The sequence below is a fragment of the Gymnogyps californianus genome, chromosome 2 (genome assembly GCF_018139145.2).
Source record: "Gymnogyps californianus isolate 813 chromosome 2, ASM1813914v2, whole genome shotgun sequence".
Lineage (NCBI taxonomy): Eukaryota > Metazoa > Chordata > Aves > Accipitriformes > Cathartidae > Gymnogyps > Gymnogyps californianus.
The window spans coordinates 30,510,987-30,537,463 of NC_059472.1; positions in this window are offsets into that span (position 1 = coordinate 30,510,987).

A 26,477-nucleotide genomic window follows, 5' to 3' on the forward strand; every position below is an offset into this window, starting at 1 on the left:
CCAGTAGTTGAAATAGTTCTAAACTAGTACTATCCATGCATGTGAAATATATCTGTTAACAGTAGGAAAGGTTCTTTAAGGTTCTTATATATGCAATGCAAAATTGGACACATTCACAGTATTACATAAAATATGCATATTGGAAATATAGAAAAGAAAAATTCCATACAGATAACAATGACAACTTTTAGGCTTAGCATCAGATATTTAATGAGTAATACTGAAAACATAGGGGAAAATTCAACTCTTTAATAAACATTTATTCATAGAAAAATGTTCAGTGATACAAAAATTAAATGTAGAAACAAACTGCCACCAGTTATGACTGCCAACCAATTTTGAACAGAAGCTCTGATTTCAGTTTCAAATAAGTGAAACTTACTTGGAGGAGGATCACTAATACAGATATAAATTTACTGCTGTGGAGAACTTGGCATATAGTTCTCATTCCCATAATAATTTGTAGAACTGCAATAAAACTTCAGTAAGACATTCTCAGGGCTTTTTTATAATCTTTGTGATGACTACTATCCCCAAAATGTCAAAATATAGTGGAAAGGTAATTTAGAAAAAAAAAAACAAACCACACTCTAAATGCCAAGATTATCATCTGCACTATTAAAAGTTCACACATGGTCTCTATGAAAGACTAGCAACATGCATTAGATATATTTGTAGTCTCTACGGCATGCTAATAAAGCAAAAGGTAGACTGCTGCAAAAAGCTTAGGAGCTATACCTTGTAAAATGTTTACAATGTAAATTTATAACTGCAGCTTAGTTGACTTTCTTCCCAACTTGATGTCCATTTGATTTACTCTGCCACAGCTCAACAATTGCTCTGATTAAGGATGTGATCCTGTAGTTTCTAGTGGAGTGTGTTTAAGGGCAAAATATAAATAGGAGTAGCAGAATCAGCCCTCCGAAGTCCCTCTTTCTTCATCAAAGACGTTTGTAATCAAATAAGTTAACATTCCACATATATCATATATAGCCAAAAGAAAGGACCCTTACGTTTCTTGAAAGCTCAATCATTTGAGACCTTTCTGCAGGAGGTAGCAACCAGAACATTTTCATGTTCTGAAAAAATCTCCAGAGGGGTAAGATCCCAATCCATAAGAGTGTCATGATTGACAGGGATGCAATGAATCTTAGTTTCATGTAAATGAGAGATAGCTCCCCCCCCCCCCCCCCGAAAAATCCTAAATTATTGCTCAAATAGATTAACATCAAGTATTTTTATGTCTGCTTTTTCTGGTTTTACACTTCTATATTACAGTTATATTTCCAGTTTTATAATCAGAAATTAAAACTTTTTTGGTTTTTAGAATAAAGCATGCTGCTTTCATACAGGGGTTCTCCATTGTTAAATATCAAATGAAAATGACAATCATGGGAAATAATAAATTTAATGGTATCTGCAGATGAAACTTTTGGAGTATCCATAGCTCATGGCAAGTCTGGGACGTGGTGTTTCAGATTAACATGCGGGAGCAAGTAATGTCAAATGGCAAGATAAATACAAAATCTTGCCAGACAGCGTTATTCAGAGCTTCTGATGAGAAGTACACAGGAGAATACCCATATTCTGGAAAAATCCCTATTTCCCCACCCATGTTGTTCAACAGCTCAATCACCTTCATTTATGGAGTCTATGTGAAGTATAACAGTTACACTACCAAACTGCAGATTATGAAATGTAAATCACTGAGGAAATTATTTTTCTTCTCTAAGACAAATCTAAAGTTTGGGTCCTAATGACAACTAAAAGTCTCTGAGTTAAGACTGAAGATCTTGTATCTATTAGCTCTAGATTTTTCCTCCTTATTTGCTTCTAATTTCTTTAATGTCTCACTTGGCATTTTATATATGCCGCAAAATATACCCTAATTCAGTAAACGTTTTTTGACAGGATCCACCACAAAACCAGAAGGAAATCTTTTACATTTCACCACTTTGAGCTCTGTTTTATAACCAAGTTCAAACAGGACGAGTCCTCACAAACGTTTTTGTGCCCAGTGTCGATTGTCATAAATGGACATTGCATTTGGAGAAGCAGATGCCTACATACTTCTGTGCATCTGTATCTAGGCTATTGTGGTTTCATTCTATCTGATGGAAGGAATCAGCACAGATAAAGTGGGCCATGAAAATGTTGTGGTTTTTTTTTTTCTCCCTGAGGCTCCATTACACAAACCTCCCCTATGGTTGCATTTTTCTTCCGTATAGTGATACATAATCATTCACAAACTGAACCAACCTTGTTAATAAAATTTTTATAATCAGAGACTTGTTTTCTACTGTCCAGTCCATGGCTGATTATCTTTAACCTCCTGCCTGCATTATATCTGGCCTAAGTAATAGAAAGCATCATTTGCCAAATACAAACATTCACAAAGTGTTTCAGTAATGGATTTTGAGGGTAATTCTGTCCTCTTTTCCTTTTCAAAAAGTCATTTGAGTTTCTTCTCAAGTAATGATCTCCTCAGTTTTCTGCAAGACGTAAATATGAATTTCGATATTTAGATAGCTGCTGTTAATTCCTTGATAAAGATTCCTGATTTCAGTTGTAGCAGTGCGTGCGCTATTTGTGTGAAGAGATACCGTATATGGGAAACAAAGAAACTACTGAAGATCTTATCAAAATTTTAACAATAAATTCAAAATGAGACAAAGAAATAATATTATTCTGGTTACAATGATGTTAACACTTTCAGTCTAAATGATGCAATTACAGCTCATTCCTAATAATAATGTACTTACAACTAATACATGCAGTCTTTCTAGTATCTATCCCTTTCTCTGCTGATCAGCACTCTTCCAGTATGTCACTGGGTCCTGAGATCAACTATCATCAGCCTTTCTGAAGGGGAAAGGGGTGAGGGTGAGCCCTCAGTGCCATGAGTTCTTCAGGGTCTTTTGTTGGAGTTCCTTTCTTTGTGGTTGTAGTTCCACTTCTGTGTTTTCAGTCTGTTTGACCACTCTCTTTTCTTGTTGACTCTTAAGTTGAGTTAGGCCATGATCACTTAGTATTGTTAAACCTTTATCATATATGGTGTGATTTTTATAGAGTAAAATCAGATTATTTCACAAAGCTAAACTTAGGTGTAAGTCACCTAACTATTGGACAGTTTGCTCCATTAGCTAAAACAAGCTGTAATAAGCTCAAGAACAGTAAAGGCAAATCCAGAAAAGATCTGACAAGCCCTCAAACTTTGCATCATTGAGTTAATGAAAAACCCTATGGTCTGTGACCAGATATGGTGATACCATACTTACTGGGCTACAATGGAGTAAAGATGAATTCAGACACAATGTCGTGGTTTAACCCCAGCCAGCAACTAAGCACCAGGACACACAAATAGGAAAAAAGAGGGTAGAATGAAACTATTAGGGAGTCTAGGTTCTAGCTGAATTGTGCATAAGAACAGAAATTAATCTTTTAATCAAATCTTCTAGGTACGTGTATTTTTCTCTTTGCTATAAAGACAACTCTTTGTTCTGGTGAGAAGCAAAAAATCATCTGCTGCAGTATTTAAAGCTATACTCTATACTGTGGATCAAGTAGTGAAAGGATAACTTTTAGCATTGGTTTGCAATGCACATTAGATGAAGTTTTCTACAGTCACCCTCCCATTTGAACATGAAATGAATCAGCCAAACTTTTGAAGTGCATCCCTGCTGGGGTATCCTAGTCTCTTCAACGGGTTTGATGCTCACTATGCTTAAATGACTGTCTCCAGATCTAAGCACGGAGAAGTGGCTACTGAGACCATCCTCAGGATGAAGCTGTCACATCACTGCCTGACACATATTCAGGATATACACAAGTTTAGGATTTTACTATAAACCCGAAGATTACTGCCACTGGGTTTCACTGGCAGCGATATGTGAGAAAAAGAAGGAAGACATTTCTACAAGTCCAGTAAATTTGTCCCAGTTTATTGAATCCTCTGTGTTGGCAGTAATAGATTTCTTATTCCCAATTACTGCTAGATGAGCATGCTTCATAGAAATAATTCCTGACAAGATAAATTCAGGAAACTGGAAAACACTAAGCATTTTTTTCTTCTTCACCTTTATCATTCAAAAGAGCACAGCATTTATTTCCTTTGTAAATGTCCAGAGAGATTGGTGCTCAGCTGGAAACTTCCATGGTGATTTTTCATCTCTGCACAATCGTCTTGAGCTGGCTTATAAACATTGGGAAATGGAAAGTATTACTGATCACTTTAAATGGTATTGGCACAAACATGGTGCTAGGATAATAGATATATCCTCTTTCCATTTCCTATGACAGCAACTCAGGAAAACTTTTAACTATTCCTTCACTTGCCAAAAGATTAGGAAAGACTTCATTAAGTGCTGGATTTCAGCTTCTCTAGGTAAAGAAGGTGTCATCAGCTCAGCAATATTTGTGCTGATTCAGCTAAACATGCAGAGATAAAAGCATTAATTTACTTTTAAAAGTGTGCTTGGATGCAATTCTGTTTCAGAAATAGGAGCAAAGTCAGCTGAAAAACTGCAGTCAAATTCTATTTTAAAAGGAAATAAAAAAAATCAATTTCTTGTAAATTGTTGTTATTTATGGAGGAAAAGCTAATACTGTAATCATCCTACTTTTTTCATTATAAAACTAATTTAGTGTATTCTTTAGTGCTAATGCCTTTCAGGTGAAAATATTTAACAGTTAACCATTTTTTTTTAACTTGAACCCTTGGTCTCAATCACCTGTCTCAGAAGATTTGATTGAAATACTGTAAATTTCCTGGTTATACTGTATTTTTTCCCCCTAAAACAACTAAAAGAGAGGAAAGGAAAAAGGTGAAGATGTTTGAAAAAAAAAAAAAATTCCTGTAACTCCTTTTCCTAATAAGGTCTCATCTAGTGAAAAAAATCACTAATTTGTCTGTCAAGCTAATCTTTTACCAAGCTAGAGTGCTTCTCTTCTATACAATGCTTACTATCAATGGCTTTGCTGTAAATCATTCCTTCCTCATCTCCTAGAATTTGTGAGTGGTTTGGAAAACTCTGTACATAGAGAACTCTACTTAGGCACCATTCTGCTGCACAGGGCTTGTTTCAGGTTCACGGAAATGGAAGACAAGCACAGATGTGGCAGGGAAGCTTTCAAGGATAAAAACATCAGCATTGATAGCGAAGCATTTCCAAAGTATCATCAAAAAGTAAATTTGCCTGCCCTGTCCAGTCAAGTCTGTGAAATTCCAAACTGCAGTTGTGTAGATAGTGACTATTTACTGTGATTACAGGTATGAATGCAAAATGTTTCAGCAAACGTGAAAGAGAATTGAGACTCTTTAACCATTTCCCAACTCATTAGTAAACCACTATTTCAATAGATGAAGAAAGCTATGCTTTTGGAACACTGAAAGAAAGAGACAGTTTTAATGCCCTTACTACTCAAGAACTATGTGAATATATATACTATGAATACATATATAAGTGAGTATTTAAAAATGATGAATGCTTACCATAAAATGATACTTTGGAATGAGGGAAGAGGAAATCTGCTTGTTTTCCAATTCATCAAATTTGCACAACTCTGTCAACAGTGGCTCTTTCTACTCTGTTGGTCACTTTGGAGGAAAGGGGGGTCCCTGTCCAGCAACTTTTTGCTAACAAAGTGCTCAGTGATGCAGAGTTCTGATTCCTGTGTGGACTACTTAAAGCAGTGCTACTTCACTTGTAGAAATTGAATTCATGGTCTACTAAAACACTGGTGTGTGTCCTCCTTCCATAAACCAATTGCCAGGTTCATGAGATTTTAGAGGGCACGCAAGGTATGCTTTTCAGATCCTCAAGGAACACACCTGTTTAAAGAAAAGAACAGGAGTAAAACATGAAATCTCAGTTGTGTCTGCAAACCCTCAAGAACTCACTGGAAACAGAAAATGCTTTACCTGTTTCCAGACATGGAGCCCTCCCTGCAACCATCATTTGCATCTCAAAGCCAACGTAGAGAGACACTGGAAAAGAGTCTATGATATTTTTCATGGGCAGTCAAGTCCTTCATTCTCTGGAAGTTTTCCTTTTTATGAAATGAGTGATGTGTAAGGTCAGATATACTGAAATCCTACAATCTAGATCTCCATCTGTGCCATCATATATAGAAAGCCATCTGCTAATTTGATGTACAATCTGTACCCTGGAAACACAAAGAGATCTTTAAAAAAGATGCAATCTTCTAATGCCGGGATGATTTACATTTATCAGTCATCTTGGTTTTTCATCATAAAAAAAGGATCAGTTCAGTTTCTTCAGTGTATGGGTTGCTCTATTCAAAAGGGAAAACTTACTTTCAGAAGAGGAAACAGAAGCAGTTAGGAAGTGAACTTGTGGACATTACAGATGGACCCCCCACCACCCCCCCGTCTACCGTCCTTTGAAATCAAACAGTGGGCTTACATGAGGAGAAAAATCTGGAGGAAAATCTGGGTGCCATTATATACAACCTAATGAAAACTTCTCACTGGGAATTGGAAAAAATTCTAGAGAAAATAAACTGTTATAAGATGGACAGAAAATGGGATTAAAAAAAACCCAACAAAGCATTGTAGTAATGTCTTCAAAATATTTTGCATACTGGAAACCCAAAACAGTCTTCGTTTTCGAATGTAGAAATTAAGTTATTTATCAAAGGCCACATAGCAGTTCAGGGTTGGAGTCATGATAAGAGCTTGAGAGTTAATAACCTTTCATTTTCTTTCAAGCAAGCAATACAGTTTTCTTTTGAACAGTGTCACAGATTTTAAAGAACATGATGAATACAGAACATTTTTCATGTTGCATTTTGTCATATATGCCACCCCACTGACCTTCCTTAAATATCTATAGTTTGGACTGTTTTTCCCAGTGGCAACAGAGGCTAGGTCTGCTTTAAACATTCATGCAACTTTTCTTTGCTTCAGCACTTCCTCTGCAAACCATCTTTGGAAAAAAAAAAGGTCCACTACTTAACATTTTTCCGGCAGAGCAAGCATTTAAAAGTTGATAGCAGTGTTTCCTACTAGGCTGTTATTTTTACCTCCTTGGTAAATGAAACTCTGAAAGAGCCAATCTTAATTTCAGGGATGTGGGAGTATTAAAGTGTCTGCTATCTGCAACCCATATGAAAATCACAAGATTTATGCATTGGTGGAAAGGTAGATAGGAAGGAAAATAATGGGAAAACCCTTTTAAATAAAGTTTTCTTAAGAATGTTATCCCTTAATCTAGAGATAAACATTTTTCCCAAGAAAAACAAAAAATCTATGTTTTGTTTTTAAGCCATTGCTCATGAATTTAATTTGCTTACAAATGCTGTATACATGGGGTTTGCATCTTTGTGGGGAAAAAAAAAAATATACCACAGATTTTGCTTTTCCCTCAAGATGCTGGATGAGGTGACACAATGGCCACCCTCTGTAGTGAGAAAAAAGTTTGGAGTTCTTACAGGAAGTTTATAAACCATTTTCAACCTCCACTCCAATGTTTGTTGAAGATGGGTGGTGGTGGCTGTCTAACTACCAAGTTTATCTTGTCCAACTGTCTGCATGACTGTTTCACAGCCGGGTGATTCAGTCCTGCAGTCAGCAGGGGACAAATAAATGGACCTTAGCATACAGATAGATTTTATAAAGGCTTAACTTGCCTTTCATTATTATTTAATAGATAAGTTACTATTTCATTTTAATGGCTGAAAGTCATGCAATTTGTGTATAGCTTTATATAGTACTTGATAATAGCAGTTATGATAAATGATGCAACATCATGTATAAGAACAAAACCTGATACATTCTAAATATCCCAAGTGATTTTAAGTCAAGTCTGTTCTGGGTAGCATTGACTTGTTTATTTATTTGGGCCCTGACAGTGCAAAAAATATGTATGTGAACTTCTCTAAAATAAATTCTGGAATATGATCTTGCCTTTTGTCATGGTTATCATATGAATATTTTGATTTAATTTGATATAAGAAATAGGGAAAAGAAAGCAATTGACTGATGAGGTGAAAAACACTCTTGAAATAAAACAATTCTTGACCGTCAGAGATTCTGAAAAGGAGAATCTTCTGATAAGGAGAAGAGTTGATAAACTAGATGGATACACTGGCTTATGGAGTACGAAGAAGCAAGACCTGACTAGCATCCTATCTGGTGATATTAAGACTTAAATAAGAGACATGAGCATTTATAAACTATCTATCATTTTAAATGCTTTGTTTCCACTGTAAGAATAAATAGCAACACTGTCTTAAAGAGAACTGTCTCAGCATGAGATATGACTAGTCCACATATTTCATTCAGGAAAAGGAAGACTTACCCTCAGTTCAGGAGGACCAAGGTAGGGAGCACTTAAACAAACTGGCCATGCACAAGTCATAGAATCATTTAGGTTAGAAAAGACCTTTAAAATCATGGAGTCCAACTGTAAAACTAACACTGCCAAGTCCACCACTAAACCACGTCCCTAAGTGCCACATCTACAAGTCTTTTAAATACCTCCAGGGATAGTGACTCAACCACTTCCCTGGGCAGCCTGTTCCAATGCTTGATAACCCTTTCAGTGAAGAAGTTTTTCCTAATATCCAATCTAAACCTCTCCTGGTGCAACTTGAGGCCATTTCCTCTAGTCCTATCACTTGTTACTTGGGAAAAGAGACCAACACCCACCTCATTACAACCTCCATGGGAGGTGTGGGGATGGGACCTGATGGGATGCACCCTCAAGTGCTGAGGGAGCTGGCTGATCTCATTACAAGGCCACTCTTGATTATCTTTGAAAGGTCACGGCAACTGGAGGAGGTTCATGAGGGATGAAGGAAGGAAAATATCACTCCTATCTCAAAGAAGGGCAAGAAGGAAGAGAGAGGGGACTACACTGCTGGTTAGTCTTACCTCTATCCCTGGGAAGGTAACTAATCCTGGAAACCATTTCTAAACATGAACAAGAAGGTGATTGAGAGTAGTCAGTGTTGATTTATGAAAGGCAAATCATGCATGTCCACCCTGATAGCCTTCTACATTGAAATGACTAGCTCAATGGATGAAAGAGGTGTCACTGTGATCAGTGACACAAAATCCAGCTGCAGGCCAATCACCCTGGTGGTGTACCCCAGGGGTCGATACTGGGGTCAATACTATTTAGCATCTTTATTAATGACAGAACAGATAAAGGTGATGGGACAGAGTGCACCCTTAGCAAGTTTGCAGATGATACAAAACTGGCAGGAGTGGTTGATACCCAAGATGATTGTGCTGCCGTTCAGACCTCAATAGGCTGGAGAAATGGGCTGACAGGAATCTCATTAAGTTAAACAAAGAGAAATGTCAAGACCTGCACCTAGGCAGGAATAACCTCATGCTCCAGTAAAGGCTGAGAGGTCAACCATCTGGAAAGAAGGTTTGCAGAAAAGGACCTGGGGGTCCTGGTGGACACCAAACTGAACATGAGCCAGTAAAGTGCCCTTGCAACAAAGGCGTCCAATGGTTTCCTGGACTGCACTAGAAGGAGTGTTGCCAGCAGGTCAAGGCAGGTGATCCTTCCCCTCTACTCAGCACTGTTGAGGCCACACCTGGAGTGCTGGGTCCAGTTCTGGGTAGTACAAAAGACATATGGACAAACTTCTTTTCTTTAAAGTCATGATCAAGACTTTATTTTTTTATTGGGGTATATGAAAGTTTTTCCTTTCCTTTTTTGGGGGGGCATATGAAAGTTTCGCAGCTTTCTGTACTGATGAAAAGTTTTAAGGTAATTAAAACAAAAAAAATTGTGAAGAAAAGCTTTTTCCCAAACAATTCTTTGTTTTCTCTTCCTTGGTCCCAGAAGACTTCATTGACCTCTTTGGATAGTACTTATACCAGAATGATGTAAAAATGAGCTTTTTCTCCAAGGTATATACTAGCTTTAAGTCCAAACAGTAAATATCTATATAGGTTTTTTCTTTTCCTGAAAATGTCCTACATATTTTTGAATATAAAGAACCTCTACCCAAAGTATATTGGTTCAGCTTCTTGAGATCAAACTTCCGTTGACATCAGTAAAGTCTTGATTTTACTGGAAGTCATCAAAGCTCAATACATCATTTGATTGAGAATAACAAGGCAGAGTGTGCCAGACATCAGCGGATCAGAATTTTTCTTTGATTTTTTTCTCAGAGTTATGGGATGTATCAGCAGGGATTCTCATCACGTATGTGGCTGTGTGCAGCACATGTTACTGTCACGGTAAACTATCAGAATAATTGCTGAGGCATTTAAACTCTTTACTAACCTGTTGGTTTAAACTTCACTTTAGAAGCAGAGAATAAAGCAAGGATGTTTGTTTCCTTTGAAGTACTCTAATGCCAAGGCTGCCATCATGTTCTTTCTTTGCCCAGTAGAGGAAACCTACATGACAGCAGAAAGTAAGGAAAGATAGTGGTCCTGTTTTTAATAAGTCTGAAGGAAAGGAACCTGGAAGATGGTTTTGTCTTCAACTGTCCTATTCCTCTTCTCCCTCGCTTCCTGATGTAACAAATGACATAGTAGAGTCTCTGCTGGAAGGGGATAATGGGGGATCACTCATCTGTACTCTTTCTAAAAGGACCTAGTAATTTGCTCATAGTGAAACATATAAATTGTAAAGGAATGCAGGGCAAATCCTGAACCATCTATTTGGTTAATCTCTGAGCCTACACGGGTGAGTGAGGTGAATTTCAATTACCTGGCTGCAAACTGTAGCAGCTGAGACTGTGATCCCTTGCACCTCCTCCTGGGAAACACCACCCTGCCATGCTTTGGTAAATGTACACGGAGGCTGGTGAGTGGGCAGCTTGACAGCACACATTGCTTTTTGACATCTGGGGAGTCATCCGAATCTATCAGAGGAATATATTTCTCAAAATGTACACACGTGCTTCGTAGCTGACCCTTCTTGTTCACCATAGTAAAAGCAGTGTAGGAGTGTATGCGATCATTAAAACTAAGGAAAGCACTTAGTCAGTCAGCTTCAACTTTCAGGTTTTGTCCTTTCGGTTTTTGTCCTAATTCATTAACAGATCATGGGCCAGACTCTCAGTTCATGTAAACTGGCCTTACACTTCAATGAAACACCAGTTTATACCTACTAAAATCAGGTTCCAGGATGCATCTCAGATACATCTATAGTTTAAAATGATTTTAAATTGAATTAACTGTTTAGTTACTGTCATAAGTGGTAAAAAACTGGAGAACATATTAATACAGACATGAACGAAGGATAGGGGAAAAGTGAGACAAAAGTTAAATGACTTTTGAGATGAAGCTGATCTTTTAAAAAAGACTAAGTTATCTAGAGGTGAGTTATCTACACATACTGTAAAAACTCCTTGTATCAGCAAGTCTTGAACTGTTGAAATATTGTCTATTAAATCAAAGATGATTGTTAGGTTTAAGTTCATGTTTAGAAGGAAGAAATTTGTGATTAGTTCAGTATAGCTTCAAACAAGAAGATATATATATTTCCAGACACTTTACATGCTCTCAAAAAAAAAGAAAAAAACCATTTTGTTATAGCTGATCCCCAGTTACCTCCATAGCTTTGTTTTTATGTTACCAGGAAAAAAATGCACTTTAGAATAATGGAATGAAGCTCCATTTAATGCAGATGAGCTCTCCAGGTATGAATGAAAAAGGAAAACCCAAAAAGTTGTGAAATAAGCTTGTTACAGAAATATTCATTCCCTCTTAAATATATATTTGTCCTTACAAACTAGAAGGAACAAACCAGAGTTAATAGTTTTGCATTCACTTATTTTTACTTAGAAAATTCATATTTTTAGTATATCAGTATAATTTCATATGAGTTCTTGTTAACAAAAATCTTATGAATAGTTTTTACAATTTTTTTTTTCCTGTTTTCCTACTAGCAGCAGTTTGAAAAATCTAGGCAGAAATGGGGAAGTCTATCAACATTCTAAACTTGTTTATGAGTACTTAATATCCCTCTCTGAATATCTATCTTTATGGGTACTACTGGACATATTTTCAGTTTCATTTTTGCTACTTTTCAAGAAAATCATTGTCTTCATGGGTCTACAGGAACTGACTATAACTGTAATATCATCAGCATGGTGCCTGAGGAAGAAATTGCAATCAGCAGTTAATATTACTTATATTCAGTTAACTCACAAACACTTCTTTCTGGATTGAGCTTCCACTCTGGTGGACAAAGCTTTAACAACTCCCTCTGTGATCTCCATGCATCAGACTGTGCATACCAAGAAACCAGTGAATCAGACTATCCAAACTAATGTGAAAGAAAGAAAGAAAACTGAAAGATGGAGGTGCTAATCGGAGATGTAAACATACATACAAGAAGTGTTGATGGGTATGTATTGTCTATCCCTTCTCCATGGTTACAAGGAATAAAGCTATTTTGTTATATCCTTTTTCCCTAATCTGCAAACAGCCTTGTGAGCAGCGTGAAACATCTCTGACAGCAAGACTGCTGCTGATGCAAGATACAGCAGAGCCTGAAACATTTATTTTAAGTTCTCTGTGGAGGAATGGCTCATCTGCAGGAAGTAAGACACCAGGTCCCTCCATTCCCCGGCCATTAGCATTTCCCAGTGCAGTGTGTGTATATCTGTCAAATCTCAGACAGTGAGAGTCAGACTCAGACAACCGGCTCTGCCTCAGACACCACTGCAGCCAGGCCTGTGACTCATACATTTTCAGCACTGTGCTCTGGCTCTGCTCTCTCTCACCATCACTCCATACGTCAGGCATATACGTGATTGGCCGGATATGCAACTGACCGATAATTTCTGTTTGCTTAGGATGAGGAGACCATGTAATGGAAAAAACCTGACTTGTAAGACTTCACGCTTGGCTCTACTCTTAAGCTGCAGCCTAATTTTGCCATATAATTTTCCCATTCTCTCCTCACATGGCCCTTCAGTCATAAGACAAAAGGGTCTTAGTACATTCACCAATGAGAAGTGGAAAAATGTCATGCAGAAGAGGCAATGGTCTGCACAATTCCCATTGCCCAACATCACTTTGATTTCAACCCAACCTTTTCTGGTTTTGCTTCAACGAAGAATTCCTTTAAAGTATTTTCTTTTCTTTTTATATTAGCAGCTAGGAAAATAATAGCTCAGTCTATAAACATCCTATAGTTGTGCAACACCAGTGCCCTGTAACATATACTGAAAAGGAATAGTCTGGAAAAGGATCAGTGTACCTGAGCCAGTTCTTACTCAAAACCATGAAAACCACACATTTTCCTCTGGAAATTCAACATCAGAAATAATCTGTTGCAGACTTATGTGACAGAAAACTGCAAAATGTCTATGTCATTCTCTGATCAATGTTGGAAGAACTTTGGGGATTTGAATACCCTATGTTTATGCATATTAATCATTAGAGAACAAAATGATACACCATTGCATATGAAAATGGTATCAAATATCACTTATTAGAGAGGAGGTACTGTATCAGACTGGAACTTCTTTCCTTTAAAGTGACACTGGCTCTCTCTTTAATTTGCCAGATATGACCCTTAGATGATGGAAAACAATGCAATAAATCTTCCATTACTATTGCAGGCTATAAAATATTTCTTGAGGACTGTAAAAGATGTTTCCCCTTCTCTGGCTGTCAGCAGTGTGCAGCAGGGCTGTTCACAGAACTGAAGCACTGAGATTTAAAAATTTTAAGGACCCAACACATTCTCAGTAATAATTTAAGAACATTCAAAGACCAATAACAGGAAAAAAAAAACTTTAAAAAAAACCCTGTTAAAATGCATTTGGCCTTTGTGACTTATACTTTGTTTTTTAAACTATGATCATACCTGCTGTCTGGCCTTTTGAATTCCTTTCACTAAGTCATACATTTCTCATTGTTGTTTCTTTGAGTTAAACATTTCTTTGAAATGCTTAAATGCCCCATTAGGCTTTCCTACACTTTGTACTGAATGGGTGGCAGAAAAAAAGGCTGTTATCTGCTAATCCAGTTTATTTGCAATAGCAATAGAGGCTGCCCATCGTCATTTTTTGTGTTGATCATGCATTCTTTTTTCTTACTTGTTCTGATGAGAATTGGAGAGTTAATACTAAATGTTATCGTCTGTGGGCATAAAACCTACCACACATGGAGATAAATGGGGCATTCATGCATTTTTTCAGAGCCATTATTATTGAAACAATTATCCTAAAAATGTAAGTCAAATGGATCCGAGCAACATAACAAGAGATTTAGTTTTAAAACAAACAAAAACCCCACAGCTTTCTGAAGAATTAGAGAGCTGGCTGAAAAAGTTGTGCTGGTTTGAATAAAACAGATAATTTATAAACTATGTGGATGCCATATGAAGATTGGTGAAGATTTTTAACTCTTTATGATTTGTGGTATGTCTTTGCAACTGCTGAGTGATTTGAATCTCAGAAAGTTTGACATATAAGTTCTCCATGTCGGTACAGCCATATATGCCATTTGCATAAAAGTCTGTGTGAGAGTGGTTAAATACTGGAATAAGTTGCTCAGAGAGGTTGCACAATCTTCAATTTTCACCTGGAGTTGAGTTAAACTCGAACAACCTGATCTGACTTTGGAGAAGGAGCTCCTCTCTTTCAGAGGTTCACGCCAACCTGAATTGTTTTGTGATTCTAAGTCAGTAATAAAATTACTATGGTTGCTAAAAGTGGTTAGCTAGCACAGTTATTGCTAAGAGGAGAAACAGCTGATGTAACAAGGAGTTCTTGGAAGCTGCTGTATATATTTACCTGGTATGTAAATCTTCTTCCTCTGAATGTAGTGGGATCAGACAACACAAAATGATTTCCTTACTATGTTTCATGTTTTTGGTTTTTTTCTGGGAGAAATTTATGCCAAGAAGTTTTATCTTTTGATTTTCTTCTAGGGGTGCAATATCATCGTTTCCTTGGCAACTTTTGATTTACTGCAGGTCTTTATCTGCCTCTCTGTAATTCTTTCTGCTACTCTTTTTATATACACATTCTACTGAACAATAGCCAGCCCTTGAATTTATGAGTCACCCTCCCTGAAACACTTCCACTACCAAAGTTAGATTGTTTAGTGAATCCTCCATATTTTTGGTAATTGCTGCTATTTCTTTTAATCCATAAAGAAAATGAACTGGTGGGGGGTTTTTTGTTTGTTTTTTTCCTAAATGCAGAACATTCTTCCACATGTTGTGGTGCAAGAATTGAAACAAAAACCTCAGGAACAAGAGACTAAGGCAGAAGCAGCAACAAACCAGCATCTGAAGATGAGATTTACAGAAACCTTATGCAGGACACAAAGCGTACCCATTAACTGTCCAGTTTCAGAACTCTTACTTTGAGGGAACTTCCTTTGTCAAAGCCAATTAGTCTAGATCATTTAATTATAATCTTCAGGTTTTTGGCTGCTAAGTTATGCTTCCAGTTACAAGTAAATTGCAAACCCTGTTTCCACAAGGATAGCTTGTCTTCTGGATAGGTTTACTAGAGATTTCTCTATTAGGACAAGAGGTATTATAGTAATTCTGGATATGCCATTTTTGTGATTAATACTCAAATGCCATGCACAAGTTCCAGCTCCATTTTTTCCTGGAGAACAATAATGTACAGAATGCTGTAAAAAAAAAAAGCCACCAGAATACTCTAAAATATTCATTTATGCAGAAAGATTGAAGGACTTCTATCCATTCGTTTAACAAAATGAACATTACCAGGTTATTTGCTTCTAGTCTATGCTGATGCAGAAAACAGAAGCTTGATTAGAACAAAAAAAAACCCAAAACAAACAACTTTTTTCCTGATTTTACTTTTGATAGAAACAAAAACTTAGGATTTGTTCTTCTACAGATTTAGACTAGAAGAAAGATATAATAAGATATATGTGTTTATTGACCATTGCCATGACTTACTAAGTTTCCATTGATCTCTTTAGTCATGACAACTTCTAAAAATAATTAGTTGGTTTTCTAGAAAATATAGAGCTGAAAGAGTAGTTCCAAAAGAAGTTGTATCAAGACAAATTTATATTAGATGAAATAATATAGTTAGTGGCAAACACTGATACACACTTTTAAGCAATTTTTCAGTGCCTAGCTTGATTAATCAGAAAGGTGAACATGTGTACCTCTCAATAATATACCACTGCTGAGATGTCATATAAAGAATAACCGTTCACTTCCGACAGGTTCTAACCCTCATGAAAGAAGGAAAGAAGAAAGGAAATAGAAGAAATATATTTTAAAATTCTAATACAGTTCATAAATATTTGTTACTTAATTTTTTTTCATTAAAATAATTTTTTCCAGAACCAAATGATGAATTTAAGACACAATTCAGGAAATAGTGTTATAGAATGGAGAATTCTTTTAGCACCTTCTAATGCAATGTTTTAAGACTATAAACTGTCACATAGGTGTCTGAAAGTAAAGCTAGAAAGAAAGCCTATCCTTAGTTTGAGTGAGTTCATAATTATATATGAATTGTTCACATAGCTGAAATTTTTACTATTATGAAATCCACAAATATATGTTATTCATTATGCAGCTTCATTTTTTATAGACAGGAATTAACCCCTAGTTGCTTCAGGCAGACTAGGTAAAATTGAATTTGGCTTGAAAACAGCAACATAATGAATGGGAGAGATATACCAGATGTGTCAATTTCACATGTTAGAGTATGGGTTTATATGCTGTAATCATCCACTCCAGTGTGTAATTAGGAAACATTTTGTTCATATATTAGAACTTACAGAGCATTCTTGAGATTACTGACAAACAAGCTTTAAATGGTTTAGAAACTCCTTTGAGATAAGTACTATACCTTCAGTCTAGTAAGGTCAGCAGTAGAAAACAACTTGTGCAACAAATGACAGGCATAAAAAGAATGAAGGATACTTCAGGAAGTATGTAGGAGGTAAAAACCCCTCTTCCTATAATTTAACTTTCTTGATTCTGTTTTTGCCAAGGGAACAATTTCCAATAGTAATGTTACAGTAGTAGAAGATATGAAAATTTGTACAAAATCTAGGTAACGGTGAAGCTAAAATAAGTGGCCATCCTTGAAATTATGACTATTCAGGAAATATGATAAATATATAAATTATGTATTTTATTTATCTAATTATTTTATGTTTTGAAGTCTTGTGTTTTAAGATTGTGCAGGTAATTTCATATAGAGTCATACTGTAGAAAACTGTCTCACAGATAAAAAAGAATAGCAAAGATTATTTTAGGGTGGAAAAAAGTGTATTATATAAAAACACATTAGTGTACAAAATTTGCCAAAACTTACTGAACATCTACGAATTTTAAAATTCCCTCAGTGTGTGCAGATGACACCAGACTGGAGGAGTGACTGATAAGCCAAAGGGTTGTGCTGCCATCCAGAGGGACCTCAACAGGCTGGAGGAATGGGCCGACAGAAACGTCATGAAGTTCACCAAGGAGAAATGTCAAGTTCTGCACCTGGGGAAGAGCAACCCTACGCACCTATATACACTGGGGGCCACCCAGCTGCAAAGCAGCTTGCCAGAAAAGAATCTGGGGGTCCTGGTGGACACCAAGTTGAACATGAGCCAGCATTGTGGCCTTGTGGCAAAAGCATCAAATTGTATCCTGGGCTGCGTTAGACAAAGTATTGCCAGCAAGTCAAGGGAGGGGATCCTTCCCTTTTATTCAGCACTGGTGAGGCTGCATTTGGAGTGCTGTGTCCAGTTCTGGGCTCCTCAGTACAAGAGAGACATGGACATACTGGAGAGAGTCCAGCAAAGGGCCACAAGGATGATTAAGGGACTGGAGCAACTTTCCGATCAGGAAAGGCTGAGAGAGCTGGGACTGTTCAGCCTGGAGAAGAGAAGGCTCAGGGGGGATCTCATCAACGTGTATAAATACCTGAAGGGAGGGTGCAAAGAGGACGGAGCCAGGTTCTTTTCAGTGGTGCCTGGTGACAGGACAAGAGGCAATGGGCACAAACTGAAACACGAGAGGTTCCCTCTGAACACCAGGAAAGACTTTTTCATTACTGTGAGGATGACTAAGCACTGGCACAGGTTGTTGAGGGAGGTTGTGGAATCTCTCTTCTTGGAGATACTCAAAAGCCATCTGGACACAATCCTGGGCAACTGGCTTTAGGTGACAAAGCTTGATCAGGGGGTGTTGGAGCACATGACTTCCAGACAGCCCTTCCAACTTCAATCATTCTGTGATTCTGTGAAATCTTCCTTTTTTCATAATTCAGGTTATTTTATATATTTTTCTGTTTGCATAGAATTTGCAGCAAATCTAGACAGTTTGGTGACATAGAAAAAAGTTCTGGCAGACTTACAGAGTAGGGTAGGAGAAAGTTAAATGTTGTGCTTGTCTGTAGAGTCAGTCGCAAACACAAATTTCAGTCTGCTTGTTTGAAATTTTGTCACCCAAACATCAGTGCTGTAAATTAAGTCATTACAACATGAATTCAATAATTCAAAAGAAAAAAATAAAAGCATAGACCTCTGAATGTTTGCAATTTACAGAAAACACGATTCAGATTCAGGCTCAGAATTTCAACTGGTTCAAATTATTTGGGATATATTTGTTAATAGTAAATCCTGTCTTCCCATTCTTTAGTCACAGAGACCTTTCTACACAGAATAAGTAATCTACAATAGCATTTACTTCAAGTTAATGTCATACAAAACTTATGTGTGCGTGCATCCATGACATGTAATTGACAAAATATGACAATTGGCTTCACCCTTTTCAACTTTCACTTTAAACTGTAGTGCCACTAAACACTACTCTCTTCGGACAAAACCAGTAACTGCTGTTTTCCTTTTGTCTTTAATAGGTAGTTTGTCATTATGGCCTCTATTGTTAAGATGCTTGAACATATGTCTTAAAGTGCCTTAACAGATAACTTGGCACAGAAAAATGCTGTAAAAGTGCAAAGGATTGATTTCACTGGTTATCTCCTACCTCTCTTCTGACATAATGGACTGACTTGATTAAAGCTGTCAGTTATCCGTCCCAATCATCTGCCATGCTTCATATCTCTATTTCTAGCCTGGTAGCTACAATATGTATAAAATCTATTTGATCTATTTGGAATAACCATTCATATGCCTGAGACAAACATACATGTCCTGAGCTGCAGTTGAAGCCTTCCTGTAAATTACTGCTTATAATTCCCCTTTCTCTTCTGGTAATCAGATATTTTAAAACAATATGGCAACTGAAGAATTACCTAGTTGTACCATTCTTACTTCTAATAAGTATCTCAGGAGCTGAATAACAGACAAAAGAAACAAGACAATTGTGCACCATCCCCTCCATTTTTGCTGTACTACTGGTACTCTGGTACAGCAGATGAATGACCAGTTATTACAAATGGATGCTGTAGTCAATGGAGCTACATCCCTGGAAGCCAGTGACTCAGACTGTGTTATCTTTGCATTAGAGAAATTTTATCTCCTCCTTTAAGTTTTTGCTTTAAAAGTATTTATCAACTCTGAGATAAGGCATACGAAACCACCTTCTGACAAGCTTAATGCATATTCTAACAAGGCCTGCTGCTTTAGAAGTAAGCAGGTTGATGGCCTGTGTCTTGTAATATGAACCCCCAAAAACATTTTGCACAGTTGCCATTGGTACCAGCGATAGTCTTTTCCATTCATTACTTCTGCTTAGCATTGAAAGCACTTCAAAGATGGTCAGCACTGACTTCATTCATTCTTGTAGTCCTTGAGATGATTTTCATTCATCTCAAATTGTCTTCTCCCATCTTCACTGCAGAAAGAAATAGTCTCAAATCTGGACTCTAACTTGGAATAATTTGACATATTTGTGTAATACAAATTGCGTAGTCCAAGTGAAATCCTGTATGCTGGACCCACATGCTATTTTGCTTACTGTAAATGTGATAGATTAGTTGACTGAGATTCCTTACAATGGGATCATAGATAATCAATATAGCTGTTTTTCATTCTTTATGCTCAGGACTTGAGCCTTGCCCTGTTTTGAACTTCCATTTGTCTGCATTTGGCCTATTAAGGGAAAAACTATAGGACCTTTAAGTTAACAAAAAAGTTCATATAGATGAAAGTTGAGAGTATTTTGTTTGTTGGTTTGGTTATTTTTTTAGTGTTATTAGATATTTTTTAGGTTCTCCTACTACATAAAAGACTTTAGGTATATGTCCTTAGTAAAGTTCTGCAAAGTGTCTTAGGTACATTGAAAGTCCGAGTCACTGAGGCCCAAACTGTCAGAGGTTTTTAAGTGTCAAACCTCTGCTTGCTTCAGTGACCAAATGAGACAGAAAATGCCTTAGCAACCAATACAGTAAGGTTTTCTGTAAATTTTGCTCTTAGTGTCTTCAGGTACTGAGATGAAGTACTTTATAGACTCATGGACAGATATGCTCAGACCTAAAGAGTAAGAAACAAGACCGGGAGAAATCTTTATCAATTCACTGTAGCATTCTTTTCACAAAGACTGAATCGTATCATTTAAAGGAAATATGCTAGTGCAGGCTTCATCCTTTACGGATACTTTCAAAAATTATATACACTTACTTGTTTTAAAGGAGTGCAATAAAATCATTGCTTTTGTTACTATATCTTAGTAACTGTACTGTGGTCATTTAATGAAGTATGCAGATACATTTTGTGTTATATAAACTGTGTTTTATAGAGCTTCTCTTGGGGAACATAATCGGGCAAATACAATTTAGGTGCCATTTGTGTTTATTAAGAATAATGAAAAGGGAACAAGCTATCTCAGCAATTACCCTTCTTCAGCATTTATACTGAAATTCTTACAATAATTGAGTCTCAAAGCATATAAACAGCAGAAAGAATACATTGTGAATTTTCATTTTTTTTTGTCTTGCGTAAACTTGTATATATTTCACAAGTACAGATGTGAAAAAATGTTTCCTTTATAGATATATACGCGCACAGACACACACACATACATGTATGTGTATATACAGATATATATGCCTGCACATGCAATATTTAACACTGTGGTTCACGGTAGCATAATACCACATTCTAAGAAAAAAAATTAAAAAAATAGAGATAACCTTACTCTGGGTGGGTGTGTGCATTGATAAATTGGAAATAAAACTGTTAAAGTACATAAAGCAAAAAAATTATATATTTTAATGTTATGGCTAAGACTTGTAATCCACTGTCATTGCAGAGAGTATACTCATGAACAAATAAGAAACCCAAGGGTTATCTGACTACCAAAATAATGTTGACTCTACGCTGGATGTCTCTTTGTAAATAAGATACCTTCTTTGTTATAATCAGTTAATTAATATAATAATGACAAAGCAGTATGACTATTACAATAATTTTAAAAATGTAATGTTATATATAATTTCAATATTTTATATATAAAGTATTTTCCTACTATAAACAAATACATTAATAATAGCTTTTTTTACAGAAAATGGGTTTTTAAAATGCTTTATAAGTATAGCTTTCATATGTATAATTTTGTAGACTTCACCACCTTAGATAAGGACTCCTTTGATGCCATTCCAGAAAAGTGTTAAAATCCATGCTTCACTCGAGTTAGACTGAATTAGAAGCCTCTCATCAGACAAGAAAAAATGGGAAAAAAAAGATTTCAAAACCAGAAAAAGCTGTACAAAGTTTTGATTTATTTACCTTTGTAGTAATCATATTTGTATTAGTATGCAAGTAGTATACTGTCCAATAAACACTGCAAATTGTAGGTGCATATTTTAGCCACATCTCATGATTGTTATTTATCACAGCTGCAAGATCTGTCAAAGATTTTTACAAAATGAAATATTATGCAAATCTGACAATATGTAATTTATGAAGAAATACTTCTGAAGAAGTAAGAAAGCGTGTTCACAGAGGTGATTTCACAGGACAGCAGCACAGCTCAGAATACTTGGTATTCAAAGCATCTTCCTTTCAGTTGCATGACATTTGTCCTGCACAGATTTGTTTTTATTTTTAGTCCATTGTGTCTTGCAGAAACACCAAGCCATCTATCTTGAACAATATGGTTCTTATTATCAGCACCCTCTGGTACTTAAAACTATTCTTGCTGAAGTGAAATTAACCTTAAATACCATAAGAAGTATTAGGGACTAGATGCCAATTGGGAACTAGGATAAAAAGTAAATTGATCAGTAAACACCTACAATACATACAATTTTCTCAAGCTAGACTGCATTATTGCTTTGGAGACTTTGAGCCTTATGAGTTGTGGCAGAGCACTTTGCAATATGTGGCTTTCACTAGAACTAAAGATGGGGGTTTTTTTCTTGCCCTTGAAAGATAAAAAAAAGTCAAATCAATGTGATGTCTAAGTAATAAATTCTTTCCACTTACTCTTTAAAATTCTTGGTTACATGGATCAGACTGCCAAAAATCGTGTCTAAAGTCGCTTGTGTGTATTTATTTCACTGGCATGGATTTGTATGAATAACTTTACAGAAAACATTGAGCCATTGACTGTATGAATATGGGCTTTGGTCTTCAAGGCACTGAAAGTAATGGCCATGAAAGTTTCCCTTTGATTTCACTGGAATTCTGAATTCATCTGATTGTACTCTACTAAAGTACGGTCACTGAGGACACAACAAAGTGTTACCTGCATGTCAGCCTCAGGCGGTTCGGACACTGTGGTCCTTACTAGCTTTTGTGAAGCTAAGCCACAAACGAACTCCATTATGTCACATTAACATTCACAATCTGGCTTTCTTTCGATTTTGTGTTTATTTTTATCAGCTACGAGCAAAGGGCAAACTCAGAACTAAGGATAATTGCCAAGAGTTAATACTGAACTGTTGTGCCAAATGTGAAACACAACCCCATCTCAGAGACAGACTGTTTCAGCAGGACTGAAGGGTGGTGATGTTGGGTTTTGTGTTTGCATATGTGTATGTGTGTGTGTACAAAGGAAGGAACTAAATGGACCTTGTCGAGGCAAATATATGTTGGTTAATTTGATTGAATTATGATGTGTCAGCATATGGATTGATACTGTGGGTATCCAGTAGAAGATCACTGACCAAACAAATGTCTTTCAGCTGAAGAATAATAACTGCATGAAAATATCTTGAAAGAAAACCTGAAGTGTTGGGATGTCCCATAAGACATTTGAGGCCACCATCACCATGAAAACCATGTATATCTGTGTTTTTCTTTTTCCTATAAAACTCAGAAGTAAAAAGTAGCATGACTGACTGACTGACTTCACTGTGTTGCTGAAGGTATGGCCCTGTTTTGAAAGAGTGCCTTGGAAAAGGTAAAGGCTTAGTGTGATGTGAGAGTACATGGGGGAGAAAAGGTCTTGCAAGGAGAAGATATAAAGCCCAGAAAAAAGCCTGCCTTAAAAATTTTATGTAATTTCCCAGTCTTAGGAGAAAAGATACGTTTTATTTCACATTTAACTATTTTTCTATGGGTGACATATTTAAAGCACACAAGCTGATTCCAATAATTTCTCACCTTATTTCTTTTAAGAAATTAACATTCTATTTGACAGAGACAATTATTTTGCTGTGATAGTTTTGTAAATGATGTTGTAAGGTCACCTTAAAAAAAACAACCCTACACCATTATTCTTCATTATGATAATGAAATGAAACAAACAACACATAGAACAAAAAGTCATTATTTGCAAAAGTTTCATTTTCTTGAGGAGGAATAATACTCTACGAAACTTTTTATTCACTGGCTTGAGAAAAGACATCATCAATCAAAACCAAGGTATCATTGCTTCATAATGCTAAAAGGTCCTTTAGTTTAAAAAGCCAAGCATTCAAGAGGTAGGGAACGCCAAAATTTAACCATTTTATAAATAAATATCAGGATTTTTATTTCATGATTGTATTTTTTTCTGTTGAATTTCTGAAATATTCACATTATTTCACTTATTTTTAGATCTTCCATATTCAGAGCGTATTTCCATGACTTACTTATTCCATCCCTCAATAATGTGAATATGGCAAGCACAGAAACACAGAAGCACAGAATGGTTGAGCTTGGAAGGAACCACAGTCCAAATAGTCCAACAGTCATCAACTCCCCTGCTCAAAGGAGGGTCAGCTACTGCAGTTTACTCCAGACCATGTCCAGTCAGATGTTGAATATCTCCACAGATGGAAACTTCAAAACCTGTCTGGGCAACTTGTTCCAGTGTTTGACTACCCTCACAGTTAAAAATTGTTTCCTGTGTTCAAATCAAATTTTCTGTGTTTTAATTTGTGTCCTTTGCATGTTGTCCTGTTAGTAGGCACCACTGAAAAGAGCCTGTCTCTGTCTTCTTCATTCCCTTCCATCAGGTGTTTATACACACTGATAAGATCACCCCCAAGCTTTCTTTTCTCCAGGCTGAACACTCTGTCTGTCTTCATATGGATGATGCTCCAGTCCCTTGATCATCTTTGTGGCCCTTTGCTGGACCTTCTCCAGTAAGTCAGTATCTTTCTCACACTGGGGAGCCCAGAACTGGACACAATATCCCGTATGCGTCCCACTAGTCCTGAGTAGAGGGGAAGCATCACTTCCCTTGACCTGTTGATAATGCTCCTCCTAATGCTGCCCAGTATGTTGCCAGCCTTCTTTGCCACAAGGGAACACTACTGGCTCATGTTCAACTTTGTGTCCACCAGGATCCCCAGATCCTTTTCTGCAAAGCTGCTTTCCAGGTGGTTGGCCTCCAGCTTGTATTGGTATTTGGGGTTATTCCTCCACAGGGGCAGGACTTGGCATTTCTGCTTGTTGAGCTTTATGAGATTCCTTCCAGTCTGTTTCTCTAGCCTGTCAAGGTCTCTCTGAATAGCAGCATGACCCTCTGGTGTATCAGTCACTCCTCCCAGGTTTGAGTTGCCTTCAAACTTGCTGAGGGTGCACTCTGTCCCATCAACCAGGTTGTTAAAGAAGTTGAACAGGTTTAGCCCCTGGGGTACACGAGTAGTGACTGGTGGTGTACCCCAGGGGGTTGTGACCAGCTAGTGACCAGCCTCCAGCTGGATTTTGTGTTACTGACCACAACCCTCCAGGCTCGGCTGTTCAGCCAGTTTTCAATCCACCTTACTGTGCACCTGTGTAACCCATACTTTGTCAGCTTGTCTATGGGGATGTTATGCAAGATGGTGTCAAAAGTCCTGCTAAAGTCAAGGTAAAAAACAACAACTGCTCTCCCCTTAGCTGGGCAATATCCCCTCTGCCTAACCTAGTCCACTACTTTTGTTGAAACTGTAGATGTCTAAGGAAACAAGTGCCCAAGTTCCTTATACAATTTAAGTAAAGACAGGGAGAACTGAAGGCCATTAAGGGGCAATCCTGCTGCCTAAAGTTGGTCACTTGAACTAGTCCAAAGACGGCAGGAACTTCCTAAGGAATCTTTCACTGGGTACTGAAAATGAAGGTGTGAGACAGGCGCCCAAGACAAATGGACTAAAGAACACCTGACATTAAGTTTTCTCATGTGTAGTTTCAGCAAAGTCATTGCTGGAACATGTCAGAGTCTCAGAAATTAATAATAGTAGCCCAGTCTCAAAGTGGAGACATTGAGAATTTAGCTGGCGACCTCTCCCAATTTTTAAGTAAAGAACATCTTTGAATATATTTCTAATTTTGTTTGTTCCGAAGAATGAAACTACTAGAGTTTCTCAGTGTAAGAGATGTATAAATACGTTTTAATATGGACAAATATAAAGTATTATTTCCTGCTTTCAAACAGAAGTATTTGTAAAGTTTTAAATAATTTAAGTGATATGAGTGATTCTCAGCCTATAGCAAGCACCTGGCATAAAAATTTCAGCTCAAAATACTTAAAGTCATAAGTTATAAGTAACTTCCAATGGAGGTAGTTGGCAATATTAACTATTGTCAATGCAGTGCAGATTGTAATGGGAACTGAGTGGTTGCATTTCCTGTGGCAGAAAAGTTGGCACTGTAGCAGTAACAAAACGCTGTGGTAATGGAAACCTTGAGGAAGCAAAAAGATCTCTCTCAAAAAGCTTGGGGGAAAAGAATATATCTTCAGGATATCATTTTAGAAGCCTTAATAAAAGTAGCAATCACTATAAATATAAAGGCTACTTTGTACAGAGTGGAGAAATCAATGAATTAAAACACCACACTCACTAATAGCCAATTCAAGCACACACTGGTACCCATCAGTAACTTACCTATTGACCAGTTTAAGTGTTTGCAAGGCTGCAGCCTTTATAAGAAATTGAAATTTAAAAAAAACACTGCTATAAAACAATGGCAAAATTATTCCTGTGTACAAATTAGTTTAAACGAAAGCCTCTGAAACGTTACCTACTTTAATCATGCATCTGTTCGACTCACTAGTCCATGCATGTCTTCACCTTCCAAAGTATTTATATGGTTGAAAGTTAAGGGATCACTATTCTACCTCTGTCTACACATGTAATACCAATGAGACATCGAGACTACAAAAAGATTCACATGATCCTAAATGATGTACAGCCTATATTGACTTTCA